Source organism: Pseudophryne corroboree, unplaced genomic scaffold (assembly GCF_028390025.1).
Source record: "Pseudophryne corroboree isolate aPseCor3 unplaced genomic scaffold, aPseCor3.hap2 scaffold_325, whole genome shotgun sequence".
NCBI lineage: Eukaryota > Metazoa > Chordata > Amphibia > Anura > Myobatrachidae > Pseudophryne > Pseudophryne corroboree.
The window spans coordinates 348,466-365,623 of NW_026969934.1; positions in this window are offsets into that span (position 1 = coordinate 348,466).

The window sequence follows — 17,158 nt, forward strand, 5'->3', positions numbered from 1 at the left end:
AAAATCATGCTCCGAAATCAACTTTTTTCATCTCAGGGATTCATTTTGGGATGGTAACTAAAGTTTAAAGCAGAAATAGGGGCACTTTTAACATTTTCATTTTTGACCAAAATCGATAGGTCCGGGGCTTAGGGAATTTCTCATATGCCCCAAAACCGTTGAAGCTCCTGTTCAAAAATCATGCTCCGAAATCAACTTTTTTCATCTCAGGGATTCATTTTGGGATGGTAACTAAAGTTTAAAGCAGAAATAGGGGCACTTTAAAAATTTTCATTTTTGACCAAAATCAATGGGTCCGGGGCTTAGGGAATTTCTCATATGCCCCAAAACCGTTGAAGCTCCTGTTCAAAAATCATGCTCCGAAATCAACTTTTTTCATCTCAGGGATTCATTTTGGGATGGTAACTAAAGTTTAAAGCAGAAATAGGGGCACTTTTAAAATTTTCATTTTTGACCAAAATCGATGGGTCCGGGGCTTAGGGAATTTCTCATATGCCACAAAACCGTTGAAGCTCCTGTTCAAAAATCATGCTCCGAAATCAACTTTTTTCATCTTAGGGATTCATTTTGGGATGGTAACTAAAGTTTAAAGCAGAAATAGGGGCACTTTTAAAATTTTCATTTTTGACCAAAATCGATGGGTCCGGGGCTTAGGTAATTTCTCATATGCCACAAAACCGTTGAAGCTCCTGTTCAAAAATCATGCTCCGAAATCAACTTTTTTCATCTCAGGGATTCATTTTGGGATGGTAACTAAAGTTTAAAGCAGAAATAGGGGCACTTTTAAAATTTTCATTTTTGACCAAAATCGATGGGTCCGGGGCTTAGGGAATTTCTCATATGCCACAAAACCGTTGAAGCTCCTGTTCAAAAATCATGCTCCGAAATCAACTTTTTTCATCTTAGGGATTCATTTTGGGATGGTAACTAAAGTTTAAAGCAGAAATAGGGACACTTTTAAAATTTTCATTTTTGACCAAAATCGATGGGTCCGGGGCTTAGGGAATTTCTCATATGCCCCAAAACCGTTGAAGCTCCTGTTCAAAAATCATGCTCCGAAATCAACTTTTTTCATCTCAGGGATTCATTTTGGGATGGTAACTAAAGTTTAAAGCAGAAATAGGGGCACTTTTAACATTTTCATTTTTGACCAAAATCGATAGGTCCGGGGCTTAGGGAATTTCTCATATGCCCCAAAACCGTTGAAGCTCCTGTTCAAAAATCATGCTCCGAAATCAACTTTTTTCATCTCAGGGATTCATTTTGGGATGGTAACTAAAGTTTAAAGCAGAAATAGGGGCACTTTTAAAATTTAAATTTTTGACCAAAATCAATGGGTCCGGGGCTTAGGGAATTTCTCATATGCCACAAAACCGTTGAAGCTCCTGTTCAAAAATCATGCTCTGAAATCAACTTTTTTCATCTCAGGGATTCATTTTGGGATGGTAACTAAAATTTAAAGCAGAAATAGGGGCACTTTTAAAATTTTCATTTTAGAACAAAATTGATGGGTCCGGGGCTTAGGGATTTTCTCATATGCCACAAAACCGTTGAAGCTCCTGTTCAAAAATCATGCTCCGAAATCAACTTTTTTCATCTCAGGGATTCATTTTGGGATGGTAACTAAAGTTTAAAGCAGAAATAGGGGCACTTTTAAAATTTTAATTTTTGACCAAAATCAATGGGTCCGGGGCTTAGGGAATTTCTCATCTGCCCCAAAACCGTTGAAGCTCCTGTTCAAAAATCATGCTCCGAAATCAACTTTTTTCATCTCAGGGATTCATTTTGGGATGGTAACTAAAGTTTAAAGCAGAAATAGGGGCACTTTTAAAATTTTCATTTTTGACCAAAATCGATGGGTCCGGGGCTTAGGGAATTTCTCATATGCCACAAAACCGTTGAAGCTCCTGTTCAAAAATCATGCTCCGAAATCAACTTTTTTCATCTCAGGGATTCATTTTGGGATGGTAACTAAAGTTTAAAGCAGAAAATAGGGGCACTTTTAAAATTTTCATTTTTGACCAAAATCGATGGGTCCGGGGCTTAGGGAATTTCTCATATGCCACAAAACCGTTGAAGCTCCTGTTCAAAAATATTGCTCCGAAATCAACTTTTTTCATCTTAGGGATTCATTTTGGGATGGTAACTAAAGTTTAAAGCAGAAATAGGGACACTTTTAAAATTTTCATTTTTGACCAAAATCGATGGGTCCGGGGCTTAGGGAATTTCTCATATGCCCCAAAACCGTTGAAGCTTCTGTTCAAAAATCATGCTCCGAAATCAACTTTTTTCATCTCAGGGATTCATTTTGGGATGGTAACTAAAGTTTAAAGCAGAAATAGGGGCACTTTTAAAATTTTCATTTTTGACCAAAATCGATGGGTCCGGGGCTTAGGTAATTTCTCATATGCCACAAAACCGTTGAAGCTCCTGTTCAAAAATCATGCTCCGAAATCAACTTTTTTCATCTCAGGGATTCATTTTGGGATGGTAACTAAAGTTTAAAGCAGAAATAGGGGCACTTTTAAAATTTTCATTTTTGACCAAAATCGATGGGTCCGGGGCTTAGGGAATTTCTCATATGCCACAAAACCGTTGAAGCTCCTGTTCAAAAATCATGCTCCGAAATCAACTTTTTTCATCTTAGGGATTCATTTTGGGATGGTAACTAAAGTTTAAAGCAGAAATAGGGACACTTTTAAAATTTTCATTTTTGACCAAAATCGATGGGTCCGGGGCTTAGGGAATTTCTCATATGCCCCAAAACCGTTGAAGCTCCTGTTCAAAAATCATGCTCCGAAATCAACTTTTTTCATCTCAGGGATTCATTTTGGGATGGTTACTAAAGTTTAAAGCAGAAATAGGGGCACTTTTAACATTTTCATTTTTGACCAAAATCGATAGGTCCGGGGCTTAGGGAATTTCTCATATGCCCCAAAACCGTTGAAGCTCCTGTACAAAAATCATGCTCCGAAATCAACTTTTTTCATCTCAGGGATTCATTTTGGGATGGTAACTAAAGTTTAAAGCAGAAATAGGGGCACTTTAAAAATTTTCATTTTTGACCAAAATCAATGGGTCCGGGGCTTAGGGAATTTCTCATATGCCCCAAAACCGTTGAAGCTCCTGTTCAAAAATCATGCTCCGAAATCAACTTTTTTCATCTCAGGGATTCATTTTGGGATGGTAACTAAAGTTTAAAGCAGAAATAGGGGCACTTTTAAAATTTTCAGTTTTGACCAAAATCGATGGGTCCGGGGCTTAGGGAATTTCTCATATGCCCCAAAACCGTTAAAGCTCCTGTTCAAAAATTATGCTCCGAAATCAACTTTTTTCATCTCAGGGATTTATTTTGGGATGGTAACTAAAGTTTAAAGCAGAAATAGGGGCACTTTTAAAATTTTCATTTTTGACCAAAATCGATGGGTCCGGGGCTTAGGGAATTTCTCATATGCCACAAAACCGTTGAAGCTCCTGTTCAAAAATCATGCTCCGAAATCAACTTTTTTCATCTCAGGGATTCATTTTGGGATGGTAACTAAAGTTTAAAGCAGAAATAGGGGCACTTTTAAAATTTTCAGTTTTGACCAAAATCGATGGGTCCGGGGCTTAGGGAATTTCTCATATGCCCCAAAACCGTTAAAGCTCCTGTTCAAAAATTATGCTCCGAAATCAACTTTTTTCATCTCAGGGATTTATTTTGGGATGGTAACTAAAGTTTAAAGCAGAAATAGGGGCACTTTTAAAATTTTCATTTTTGACCAAAATCGATGGGTCCGGGGCTTAGGGAATTTCTCATATGCCACAAAACCGTTGAAGCTCCTGTTCAAAAATCATGCTCCGAAATCAACTTTTTTCATCTCAGGGATTCATTTTGGGATGGTAACTAAAGTTTAAAGCAGAAATAGGGGCACTTTTAAAATTTAAATTTTTGACCAAAATCGATGGGTCCGGGGCTTAGGGAATTTCTCTTATGCCACAAAACCGTTGAAGCTCCTGTTCAAAAATCATGCTCTGAAATCAACTTTTTTCATCTCAGGGATTCATTTTGGGATGGTAACTAAAATTTAAAGCAGAAATAGGGGCACTTTTAAAATTTTCATTTTAGAACAAAATTGATGGGTCCGGGGCTTAGGGATTTTCTCATATGCCACAAAACCGTTGAAGCTCCTGTTCAAAAATCATGCTCCGAAATCAACTTTTTTCATCTCAGGGATTCATTTTGGGATGGTAACTAAAGTTTAAAGCAGAAATAGGGGCACTTTTAAAATTTTAATTTTTGACCAAAATCAATGGGTCCGGGGCTTAGGGAATTTCTCATATGCCACAAAACCGTTGAAGCTCCTGTTCAAAAATCATGCTCTGAAATCAACTTTTTTCATCTCAGGGATTCATTTTGGGATGGTAACTAAAGTTTAAAGCAGAAATAGGGGCACTTTTAAAATTTTCATTTTAGAACAAAATTAATGGGTCCGGGGCTTAGGGAATTTCTCATATGCCACAAAACCGTTGAAGCTCCTGTTCAAAAATCATGCTCCGAAATCAACTTTTTTCATCTCAGGGATTCATTTTGGGATGGTAACTAAAGTTTTAAGCAGAAATAGGGGCACTTTTAAAATTTTCTTTTTTGACCAAAATCAATGGGTCCAGGGCTTAGGGAATTTCATATATGCCCCAAAACCGTTGAAGCTCCTGTTCAAAAATCATGCTCCGAAATCAACTTTTTTCATCTCAGGGATTCATTTTGGGATGGTAACTAAAGTTTAAAGCAGAAATAGGGGCACTTTTAAAATTTTCATTTTTGACCAAAATCGATGGGTCCGGGGCTTAGGGAATTTCTTATATGCCCCAAAACCGTTGAAGCTCCTGTTCAAAAATCATGCTCCGAAATCAACTTTTTTCATCTCAGGGATTCATTTTGGGATGGTAACTAAAGTTTAAAGCAGGAATAGGGGCACTTTTAAAATTTTCATTTTTGACCAAAATCGATGGGTCCGGGGCTTAGGGAATTTCTCATATGCCCCAAAACCGTTGAAGCTCCTGTTCAAAAATAATGCTCCGAAATCAACTTTTTTCATCTCAGGGATTCATTTTGGGATGGTAACTAAAGTTTAAAGCAGAAATAGGGGCACTTTTAAAATTTTCATTTTTGACCAAAATCGATGGGTCCGGGGCTTAGGGAATTTCTCATATGCCCCAAAACCGTTGAAGCTCCTGTTCAAAAATCATGCTCCGAAATCAACTTTTTTCATCTCAGGGATTCATTTTGGGATGGTAACTAAAGTTTAAAGCAGAAATAGGGGCACTTTTAAAATTTTCATTTTAGAACAAAATTGATGGGTCCGGGGCTTAGGGAATTTCTCATATGCCACAAAACCGTTGAAGCTCCTGTTCAAAAATCATGCTCCGAAATCAACTTTTTTCATCTCAGGGATTCATTTTGGGATGGTAACTAAAGTTTTAAGCAGAAATAGGGGCACTTTTAAAATTTTCATTTTTGACCAAAATCAATGGGTCCAGGGCTTAGGGAATTTCTCATATGCCCCAAAACCGTTGAAGCTCCTGTTCAAAAATCATGCTCCGAAATCAACTTTTTTCATCTCAGGGATTCATTTTGGGATGGTAACTAAAGTTTAAAGCAGAAATAGGGGCACTTTTAAAATTTTCATTTTTGACCAAAATCGATGGGTCCGGGGCTTAGGGAATTTCTCATATGCCACAAAACCGTTGAAGCTCCTGTTCAAAAATCATGCTCCGAAATCAACTTTTTTCATCTTAGGGATTCATTTTGGGATGGTAACTAAAGTTTAAAGCAGAAATAGGGACACTTTTAACATTTTCATTTTTGACCAAAATCGATGGGTCCGGGGCTTAGGGAATTTCTCATATGCCCCAAAACCGTTGAAGCTCCTGTTCAAAAATCATGCTCCGAAATCAACTTTTTTCATCTCAGGGATTCATTTTGGGATGGTAACTAAAGTTTAAAGCAGAAATAGGGGCACTTTTAACATTTTCATTTTTGACCAAAATCGATAGGTCCGGGGCTTAGGGAATTTCTCATATGCCCCAAAACCGTTGAAGCTCCTGTTCAAAAATCATGCTCCGAAATCAACTTTTTTCATCTCAGGGATTCATTTTGGGATGGTAACTAAAGTTTAAAGCAGAAATAGGGGCACTTTAAAAATTTTCATTTTTGACCAAAATCAATGGGTCCGGGGCTTAGGGAATTTCTCATATGCCCCAAAACCGTTGAAGCTCCTGTTCAAAAATCATGCTCCGAAATCAACTTTTTTCATCTCAGGGATTCATTTTGGGATGGTAACTAAAGTTTAAAGCAGAAATAGGGGCACTTTTAAAATTTTCAGTTTTGACCAAAATCGATGGGTCCGGGGCTTAGGGAATTTCTCATATGCCCCAAAACCGTTAAAGCTCCTGTTCAAAAATTATGCTCCGAAATCAACTTTTTTCATCTCAGGGATTTATTTTGGGATGGTAACTAAAGTTTAAAGCAGAAATAGGGGCACTTTTAAAATTTTCATTTTTGACCAAAATCGATGGGTCCGGGGCTTAGGGAATTTCTCATATGCCACAAAACCGTTGAAGCTCCTGTTCAAAAATCATGCTCCGAAATCAACTTTTTTCATCTCAGGGATTCATTTTGGGATGGTAACTAAAGTTTAAAGCAGAAATAGGGGCACTTTTAAAATTTAAATTTTTGACCAAAATCGATGGGTCCGGGGCTTAGGGAATTTCTCATATGCCACAAAACCGTTGAAGCTCCTGTTCAAAAATCATGCTCTGAAATCAACTTTTTTCATCTCAGGGATTCATTTTGGGATGGTAACTAAAATTTAAAGCAGAAATAGGGGCACTTTTAAAATTTTCATTTTAGAACAAAATTGATGGGTCCGGGGCTTAGGGATTTTCTCATATGCCACAAAACCGTTGAAGCTCCTGTTCAAAAATCATGCTCCGAAATCAACTTTTTTCATCTCAGGGATTCATTTTGGGATGGTAACTAAAGTTTAAAGCAGAAATAGGGGCACTTTTAAAATTTTAATTTTTGACCAAAATCAATGGGTCCGGGGCTTAGGGAATTTCTCATATGCCACAAAACCGTTGAAGCTCCTGTTCAAAAATCATGCTCTGAAATCAACTTTTTTCATCTCAGGGATTCATTTTGGGATGGTAACTAAAGTTTAAAGCAGAAATAGGGGCACTTTTAAAATTTTCATTTTAGAACAAAATTGATGGGTCCGGGGCTTAGGGAATTTCTCATATGCCACAAAACCGTTGAAGCTCCTGTTCAAAAATCATGCTCCGAAATCAACTTTTTTCATCTCAGGGATTCATTTTGGGATGGTAACTAAAGTTTTAAGCAGAAATAGGGGCACTTTTAAAATTTTCATTTTTGACCAAAATCAATGGGTCCAGGGCTTAGGGAATTTCATATATGCCCCAAAACCGTTGAAGCTCCTGTTCAAAAATCATGCTCCGAAATCAACTTTTTTCATCTCAGGGATTCATTTTGGGATGGTAACTAAAGTTTAAAGCAGAAATAGGGGCACTTTTAAAATTTTCATTTTTGACCAAAATCGATGGGTCCGGGGCTTAGGGAATTTCTTATATGCCCCAAAACCGTTGAAGCTCCTGTTCAAAAATCATGCTCCGAAATCAACTTTTTTCATCTCAGGGATTCATTTTGGGATGGTAACTAAAGTTTAAAGCAGAAATAGGGGCACTTTTAAAATTTTCATTTTTGACCAAAATCGATGGGTCCGGGGCTTAGGGAATTTCTCATATGCCCCAAAACCGTTGAAGCTCCTGTTCAAAAATAATGCTCCGAAATCAACTTTTTTCATCTCAGGGATTCATTTTGGGATGGTAACTAAAGTTTAAAGCAGAAATAGGGGCACTTTTAAAATTTTCATTTTTGACCAAAATCGATGGGTCCGGGGCTTAGGGAATTTCTCATATGCCCCAAAACCGTTGAAGCTCCTGTTCAAAAATCATGCTCCGAAATCAACTTTTTTCATCTCAGGGATTCATTTTGGGATGGTAACTAAAGTTTAAAGCAGAAATAGGAGCACTTTTAAAATTTTCATTTTAGAACAAAATTGATGGGTCCGGGGCTTAGGGAATTTCTCATATGCCACAAAACCGTTGAAGCTCCTGTTCAAAAATCATGCTCCGAAATCAACTTTTTTCATCTCAGGGATTCATTTTGGGATGGTAACTAAAGTTTTAAGCAGAAATAGGGGCACTTTTAATATTTTCATTTTTGACCAAAATCAATGGGTCCAGGGCTTAGGGAATTTCTCATATGCCCCAAAACCGTTGAAGCTCCTGTTCAAAAATCATGCTCCGAAATCAACTTTTTTCATCTCAGGGATTCATTTTGGGATGGTAACTAAAGTTTAAAGCAGAAATAGGGGCACTTTTAAAATTTTCAGTTTTGACCAAAATCGATGGGTCCGGGGCTTAGGGAATTTCTCATATGCCCCAAAACCGTTAAAGCTCCTGTTCAAAAATTATGCTCCGAAATCAACTTTTTTCATCTCAGGGATTTATTTTGGGATGGTAACTAAAGTTTAAAGCAGAAATAGGGGCACTTTTAAAATTTTCATTTTTGACCAAAATCGATGGGTCCGGGGCTTAGGGAATTTCTCATATGCCACAAAACCGTTGAAGCTCCTGTTCAAAAATCATGCTCCGAAATCAACTTTTTTCATCTCAGGGATTCATTTTGGGATGGTAACTAAAGTTTAAAGCAGAAATAGGGGCACTTTTAAAATTTAAATTTTTGACCAAAATCGATGGGTCCGGGGCTTAGGGAATTTTTCATATGCCACAAAACCGTTGAAGCTCCTGTTCAAAAATCATGCTCTGAAATCAACTTTTTTCATCTCAGGGATTCATTTTGGGATGGTAACTAAAATTTAAAGCAGAAATAGGGGCACTTTTAAAATTTTCATTTTAGAACAAAATTGATGGGTCCGGGGCTTAGGGATTTTCTCATATGCCACAAAACCGTTGAAGCTCCTGTTCAAAAATCATGCTCCGAAATCAACTTTTTTCATCTCAGGGATTCATTTTGGGATGGTAACTAAAGTTTAAAGCAGAAATAGGGGCACTTTTAAAATTTTAATTTTTGACCAAAATCAATGGGTCCGGGGCTTAGGGAATTTCTCATATGCCACAAAACCGTTGAAGCTCCTGTTCAAAAATCATGCTCTGAAATCAACTTTTTTCATCTCAGGGATTCATTTTGGGATGGTAACTAAAGTTTAAAGCAGAAATAGGGGCACTTTTAAAATTTTCATTTTAGAACAAAATTGATGGGTCCGGGGCTTAGGGAATTTCTCATATGCCACAAAACCGTTGAAGCTCCTGTTCAAAAATCATGCTCCGAAATCAACTTTTTTCATCTCAGGGATTCATTTTGGGATGGTAACTAAAGTTTAAAGCAGAAATAGGGGCACTTTTAAAATTTTCATTTTTGACCAAAATCGATGGGTCCGGGGCTTAGGGAATTTCTCATATGCCCCAAAACCGTTGAAGCTCCTGTTCAAAAATAATGCTCCGAAATCAACTTTTTTCATCTCAGGGATTCATTTTGGGATGGTAACTAAAGTTTAAAGCAGAAATAGGGGCACTTTTAAAATTTTCATTTTTGACCAAAATCGATGGGTCCGGGGCTTAGGGAATTTCTCATATGCCCCAAAACCGTTGAAGCTCCTGTTCAAAAATCATGCTCCGAAATCAACTTTTTTCATCTCAGGGATTCATTTTGGGATGGTAACTAAAGTTTAAAGCAGAAATAGGGGCACTTTTAACATTTTCATTTTTGACCAAAATCGATGGGTCCGGGGCTTAGGGAATTTCTTATATGCCCCAAAACCGTTGAAGCTCCTGCTCAAAAATCATGCTCCGAAATCAACTTTTTTCATCTCAGGGATTCATTTTGGGATGGTAACTAAAGTTTAAAGCAGAAATAGGGGCACTTTTAAAATTTTCATTTTTGACCAAAATCGATGGGTCCGGGGCTTAGGGAATTTCTCATATGCCCCAAAACCGTTGAAGCTCCTGTTCAAAAATAATGCTCCGAAATCAACTTTTTTCATCTCAGGGATTCATTTTGGGATGGTAACTAAAGTTTAAAGCAGAAATAGGGGCACTTTTAAAATTTTCATTTTTGACCAAAATCGATGGGTCCGGGGCTTAGGGAATTTCTCATATGCCCCAAAACCGTTGAAGCTCCTGTTCAAAAATCATGCTCCGAAATCAACTTTTTTCATCTCAGGGATTCATTTTGGGATGGTAACTAAAGTTTAAAGCAGAAATAGGGGCACTTTTAAAATTTTCATTTTAGAACAAAATTGATGGGTCCGGGGCTTAGGGAATTTCTCATATGCCACAAAACCGTTGAAGCTCCTGTTCAAAAATCATGCTCCGAAATCAACTTTTTTCATCTCAGGGATTCATTTTGGGATGGTAACTAAAGTTTAAAGCAGAAATAGGGGCACTTTTAAAATTTTAATTTTTGACCAAAATCGATGGGTCCGGGGCTTAGGGAATTTCTCATATGCCACAAAACCGTTGAAGCTCCTGTTCAAAAATCATGCTCTGAAATCAACTTTTTTCATCTCAGGGATTCATTTTGGGATGGTAACTAAAGTTTAAAGCAGAAATAGGGGCACTTTTAAAATTTTCATTTTAGAACAAAATCGATGGGTCCGGGGCTTAGGGAATTTCTCATATGCCCCAAAACCGTTGAAGCTCCTGTTCAAAAATCATGCTCCGAAATCAACTTTTTTCATCTCAGGGATTCATTTTGGGATGGTAACTAAAGTTTTAAGCAGAAATAGGGGCACTTTTAAAATTTTCATTTTTGACAAAAATCAATGGGTCCGGGGCTTAGGGAATTTCTTATATGCCCCAAAACCGTTGAAGCTCCTGTTCAAAAATCATGCTCCGAAATCAACTTTTTTCATCTCAGGGATTCATTTTGGGATGGTAACTAAAGTTTAAAGCAGAAATAGGGGCACTTTTAAAATTTTCATTTTTGACCAAAATCGATGGGTCCGGGGCTTAGGGAATTTCTCATATGCCCCAAAACCGTTGAAGCTCCTGTTCAAAAATCATGCTCCGAAATCAACTTTTTTCATCTCAGGGATTCATTTTGGGATGGTAACTAAAGTTTAAAGCAGAAATAGGGGCACTTTTAAAATTTTCATTTTAGAACAAAATTGATGGGTCCGGGGCTTAGGGAATTTCTCATATGCCACAAAACCGTTGAAGCTCCTGTTCAAAAATCATGCTCCGAAATCAACTTTTTTCATCTCAGGGATTCATTTTGGGATGGTAACTAAAGTTTAAAGCAGAAATAGGGGCACTTTTAAAATTTTCATTTTTGACCAAAATCGATGGGTCCGGGGCTTAGGGAATTTCTCATATGCCCCAAAACCGTTGAAGCTCCTGTTCAAAAATCATGCTCCGAAATCAACTTTTTTCATCTCAGGGATTCATTTTGGGATGGTAACTAAAGTTTAAAGCAGAAATAGGGGCACTTTTAAAATTTTAATTTTTGACCAAAATCGATGGGTCCGGGGCTTAGGGAATTTCTTATATGCCCCAAAACCGTTGAAGCTCCTGTTCAAAAATCATGCTCCGAAATCAACTTTTTTCATCTCAGGGATTCATTTTGGGATGGTAACTAAAGTTTAAAGCAGAAATAGGGGCACTTTTAAAATTTTCATTTTTGACCAAAATCGATGGGTCCGGGGCTTAGGGAATTTCTCATATGCCCCAAAACCGTTGAAGCTCCTGTTCAAAAATCATGCTCCGAAATCAACTTTTTTCATCTCAGGGATTCATTTTGGGATGGTAAGTAAAGTTTAAAGCAGAAATAGGGGCACTTTTAAAATTTTCATTTTTGACCAAAATCGATGGGTCCGGGGCTTAGGGAATTTCTCATATGCCCCAAAACCGTTGAAGCTCCTGTTCAAAAATCATGCTCCGAAATCAACTTTTTTCATCTCAGGGATTCATTTTGGGATGGTAACTAAAGTTTAAAGCAGAAATAGGGGCACTTTTAAAATTTTCATTTTAGAACAAAATTGATGGGTCCGGGGCTTAGGGAATTTCTCATATGCCACAAAACCGTTGAAGCTCCTGTTCAAAAATCATGCTCCGAAATCAACTTTTTTCATCTCAGGGATTCATTTTGGGATGGTAACTAAAGTTTAAAGCAGAAATAGGGGCACTTTTAAAATTTTAATTTTTGACCAAAATCAATGGGTCCGGGGCTTAGGGAATTTCTTATATGCCCCAAAACCGTTGAAGCTCCTGTTCAAAAATCATGCTCCTAAATCAACTTTTTTCATCTCAGGGATTCATTTTGGGATGGTAACTAAAGTTTAAAGCAGAAATAGGGGCACTTTTAAAATTTTCATTTTTGACCAAAATCGATGGGTCCGGGGCTTAGGGAATTTCTCATATGCCCCAAAACCGTTGAAGCTCCTGTTCAAAAATCATGCTCCGAAATCAACTTTTTTCATCTCAGGGATTCATTTTGGGATGGTAACTAAAGTTTAAAGCAGAAATAGGGGCACTTTTAAAATTTTCATTTTAGAACAAAATTGATGGGTCCGGGGCTTAGGGAATTTCTCATATGCCACAAAGCCGTTGAAGCTCCTGTTCAAAAATCATGCTCCGAAATCAACTTTTTTCATCTCAGGGATTCATTTTGGGATGGTAACTAAAGTTTAAAGCAGAAATAGGGGCACTTATAAAATTTTAATTTTTGACCAAAATCGATGGGTCCGGGGCTTAGGGAATTTCTCATATGCCACAAAACCGTTGAAGCTCCTGTTCAAAAATCATGCTCTGAAATCAACTTTTTTCATCATAGGGATTCATTTTGGGATGGTAACTAAAGTTTAAAGCAGAAATAGGGGCACTTTTAAAATTTTCATTTTAGAACAAAATTGATGGGTCCGGGGCTTAGGGAATTTCTCATATGCCACAAAACCGTTGAAGCTCCTGTTCAAAAATCATGCTCCGAAATCAACTTTTTTCATCTCAGGGATTCATTTTGGGATGGTAACTAAAGTTTTAAGCAGAAATAGGGGCACTTTTAAAATTTTCATTTTTGACCAAAATCAATGGGTCCAGGGCTTAGGGAATTTCTCATATGCCCCAAAACCGTTGAAGCTCCTGTTCAAAAATCATGCTCCGAAATCAACTTTTTTCATCTCAGGGATTCATTTTGGGATGGTAACTAAAGTTTAAAGCAGAAATAGGGGCACTTTTAACATTTTCATTTTTGACCAAAATCGATGGGTCCAGGGCTTAGGGAATTTCTCATATGCCACAAAACCGTTGAAGCTCCTGTTCAAAAATCATGCTCCAAAATCAACTTTTTTCATCTCAGGGATTCATTTTGGGATGGTAACAAAAGTTTAAAGCAGATATAGGGGCACTTTTAAAATTTTTATTTTTGACCAAAATCGATGGGTCCGGGGCTTAGGGAATTTCTCATATGCCCCAAAACCGTTGAAGCTCCTGTTCAAAAATCATGCTCCGAAATCAACTTTTTTCATCTCAGGGATTCATTTTGGGATGGTAACTAAAGTTTAAAGCAGAAATAGGGGCACTTTTAAAATTTTCATTTTAGAACAAAATTGATGGGTCCGGGGCTTAGGGAATTTCTCATATGCCACAAAACCGTTGAAGCTCCTGTTCAAAAATCATGCTCCGAAATCAACTTTTTTCATCTCAGGGATTCATTTTGGGATGGTAACTAAAGTTTAAAGCAGAAATAGGGGCACTTTTAAAATTTTAATTTTTGACCAAAATCGATGGGTCCGGGGCTTAGGGAATTTCTCATATGCCACAAAACCGTTGAAGCTCCTGTTCAAAAATCATGCTCTGAAATCAACTTTTTTCATCTCAGGGATTCATTTTGGGATGGTAACTAAAGTTTAAAGCAGAAATAGGGGCACTTTTAAAATTTTCATTTTAGAACAAAATTGATGGGTCCGGGGCTTAGGGAATTTCTCATATGCCACAAAACCGTTGAAGCTCCTGTTCAAAAATCATGCTCCGAAATCAACTTTTTTCATCTCAGGGATTCATTTTGGGATGGTAACTAAAGTTTAAAGCAGAAATAGGGGCACTTTTAAAATTTTAATTTTTGACCAAAATCGATGGGTCCGGGGCTTAGGGAATTTCTCATATGCCACAAAACCGTTGAAGCTCCTGTTCAAAAATCATGCTCCGAAATCAACTTTTTTCATCTCAGGGATTCATTTTGGGATGGTAACTAAAGTTTAAAGCAGAAATAGGGGCACTTTTAAAATTTTAATTTTTGACCAAAATCGATGGGTCCGGGGCTTAGGGAATTTCTCATATGCCACAAAACCGTTGAAGCTCCTGTTCAAAAATCATGCTCTGAAATCAACTTTTTTCATCTCAGGGATTCATTTTGGGATGGTAACTAAAGTTTAAAGCAGAAATAGGGGCACTTTTAAAATTTTCATTTTAGAACAAAATTGATGGGTCCGGGGCTTAGGGAATTTCTCATATGCCACAAAACCGTTGAAGCTCCTGTTCAAAAATCATGCTCCGAAATCAACTTTTTTCATCTCAGGGATTCATTTTGGGATGGTAACTAAAGTTTTAAGCAGAAATAGGGGCACTTTTAAAATTTTCATTTTTGACCAAAATCAATGGGTCCAGGGCTTAGGGAATTTCTCATATGCCCCAAAACCGTTGAAGCTCCTGTTCAAAAATCATGCTCCGAAATCAACTTTTTTCATCTAAGGGATTCATTTTGGGATGGTAACTAAAGTTTAAAGCAGAAATAGGGGCACTTTTAAAATTTTCATTTTTGACCAAAATCGATGGGTCCGGGGCTTAGGGAATTTCTTATATGCCCCAAAACCGTTGAAGCTCCTGTTCAAAAATCATGCTCCGAAATCAACTTTTTTCATCTCAGGGATTCATTTTGGGATGGAAACTAAAGTTTAAAGCAGAAATAGGGGCACTTTTAAAATTTTCATTTTTGACCAAAATCGATGGGTCCGGGGCTTAGGGAATTTCTCATATGCCCCAAAACCGTTGAAGCTCCTGTTCAAAAATAATGCTCCGAAATCAACTTTTTTCATCTCATTGATTCATTTTGGGATGGTAACTAAAGTTTAAAGCAGAAATAGGGGCACTTTTAAAATTTTCATTTTTGACCAAAATCGATGGGTCCGGGGCTTAGGGAATTTCTCATATGCCCCAAAACCGTTGAAGCTCCTGTTCAAAAATCATGCTCCTAAATCAACTTTTTTCATCTCAGGGATTCATTTTGGGATGGTAACTAAAGTTTAAAGCAGAAATAGGGGCACTTTTAAAATTTTCATTTTAGAACAAAATTGATGGGTCCGGGGCTTAGGGAATTTCTCATATGCCACAAAACCGTTGAAGCTCCTGTTCAAAAATCATGCTCCGAAATCAACTTTTTTCATCTCAGGGATTCATTTTGGGATGGTAACTAAAGTTTAAAGCAGAAATAGGGGCACTTTTAAAATTTTAATTTTTGACCAAAATCGATGGGTCCGGGGCTTAGGGAATTTCTCATATGCCACAAAACCGTTGAAGCTCCTGTTCAAAAATCATGCTCTGAAATCAACTTTTTTCATCTCAGGGATTCATTTTGGGATGGTAACTAAAGTTTTAAGCAGAAATAGGGGCACTTTTAAAATTTTCATTTTTGACCAAAATCAATGGGTCCAGGGCTTAGGGAATTTCTCATATGCCCCAAAACCGTTGAAGCTCCTGTTCAAAAATCATGCTCCGAAATCAACTTTTTTCATCTAAGGGATTCATTTTGGGATGGTAACTAAAGTTTAAAGCAGAAATAGGGGCACTTTTAAAATTTTCATTTTTGACCAAAATCGATGGGTCCGGGGCTTAGGGAATTTCTTATATGCCCCAAAACCGTTGAAGCTCCTGTTCAAAAATCATGCTCCGAAATCAACTTTTTTCATCTCAGGGATTCATTTTGGGATGGAAACTAAAGTTTAAAGCAGAAATAGGGGCACTTTTAAAATTTTCATTTTTGACCAAAATCGATGGGTCCGGGGCTTAGGGAATTTCTCATATGCCCCAAAACCGTTGAAGCTCCTGTTCAAAAATAATGCTCCGAAATCAACTTTTTTCATCTCAGGGATTCATTTTGGGATGGTAACTAAAGTTTAAAGCAGAAATAGGGGCACTTTTAAAATTTTCATTTTTGACCAAAATCGATGGGTCCGGGGCTTAGGGAATTTCTCATATGCCCCAAAACCGTTGAAGCTCCTGTTCAAAAATCATGCTCCTAAATCAACTTTTTTCATCTCAGGGATTCATTTTGGGATGGTAACTAAAGTTTAAAGCAGAAATAGGGGCACTTTTAAAATTTTCATTTTAGAACAAAATTGATGGGTCCGGGGCTTAGGGAATTTCTCATATGCCACAAAACCGTTGAAGCTCCTGTTCAAAAATCATGCTCCGAAATCAACTTTTTTCATCTCAGGGATTCATTTTGGGATGGTAACTAAAGTTTAAAGCAGAAATAGGGGCACTTTTAAAATTTTAATTTTTGACCAAAATCGATGGGTCCGGGGCTTAGGGAATTTCTCATATGCCACAAAACCGTTGAAGCTCCTGTTCAAAAATCATGCTCTGAAATCAACTTTTTTCATCTCAGGGATTCATTTTGGGATGGTAACTAAAGTTTAAAGCAGAAATAGGGGCACTTTTAAAATTTTCATTTTAGAACAAAATCGATGGGTCCGGGGCTTAGGGAATTTCTCATATGCCCCAAAACCGTTGAAGCTCCTGTTCAAAAATCAAGCTCCGAAATCAACTTTTTTCATCTCAGGGATTCATTTTGGGATGGTAACTAAAGTTTTAAGCAGAAATAGGGGCACTTTTAAAATTTTCATTTTTGACCAAAATCAATGGGTCCGGGGCTTAGGGAATTTCTTATATGCCCCAAAACCGTTGAAGCTCCTGTTCAAAAATCATGCTCCGAAATCAACTTTTTTCATCTCAGGGATTCATTTTGGGATGGTAACTAAAGTTTAAAGCAGAAATAGGGGCACTTTTAAAATTTTCATTTTTG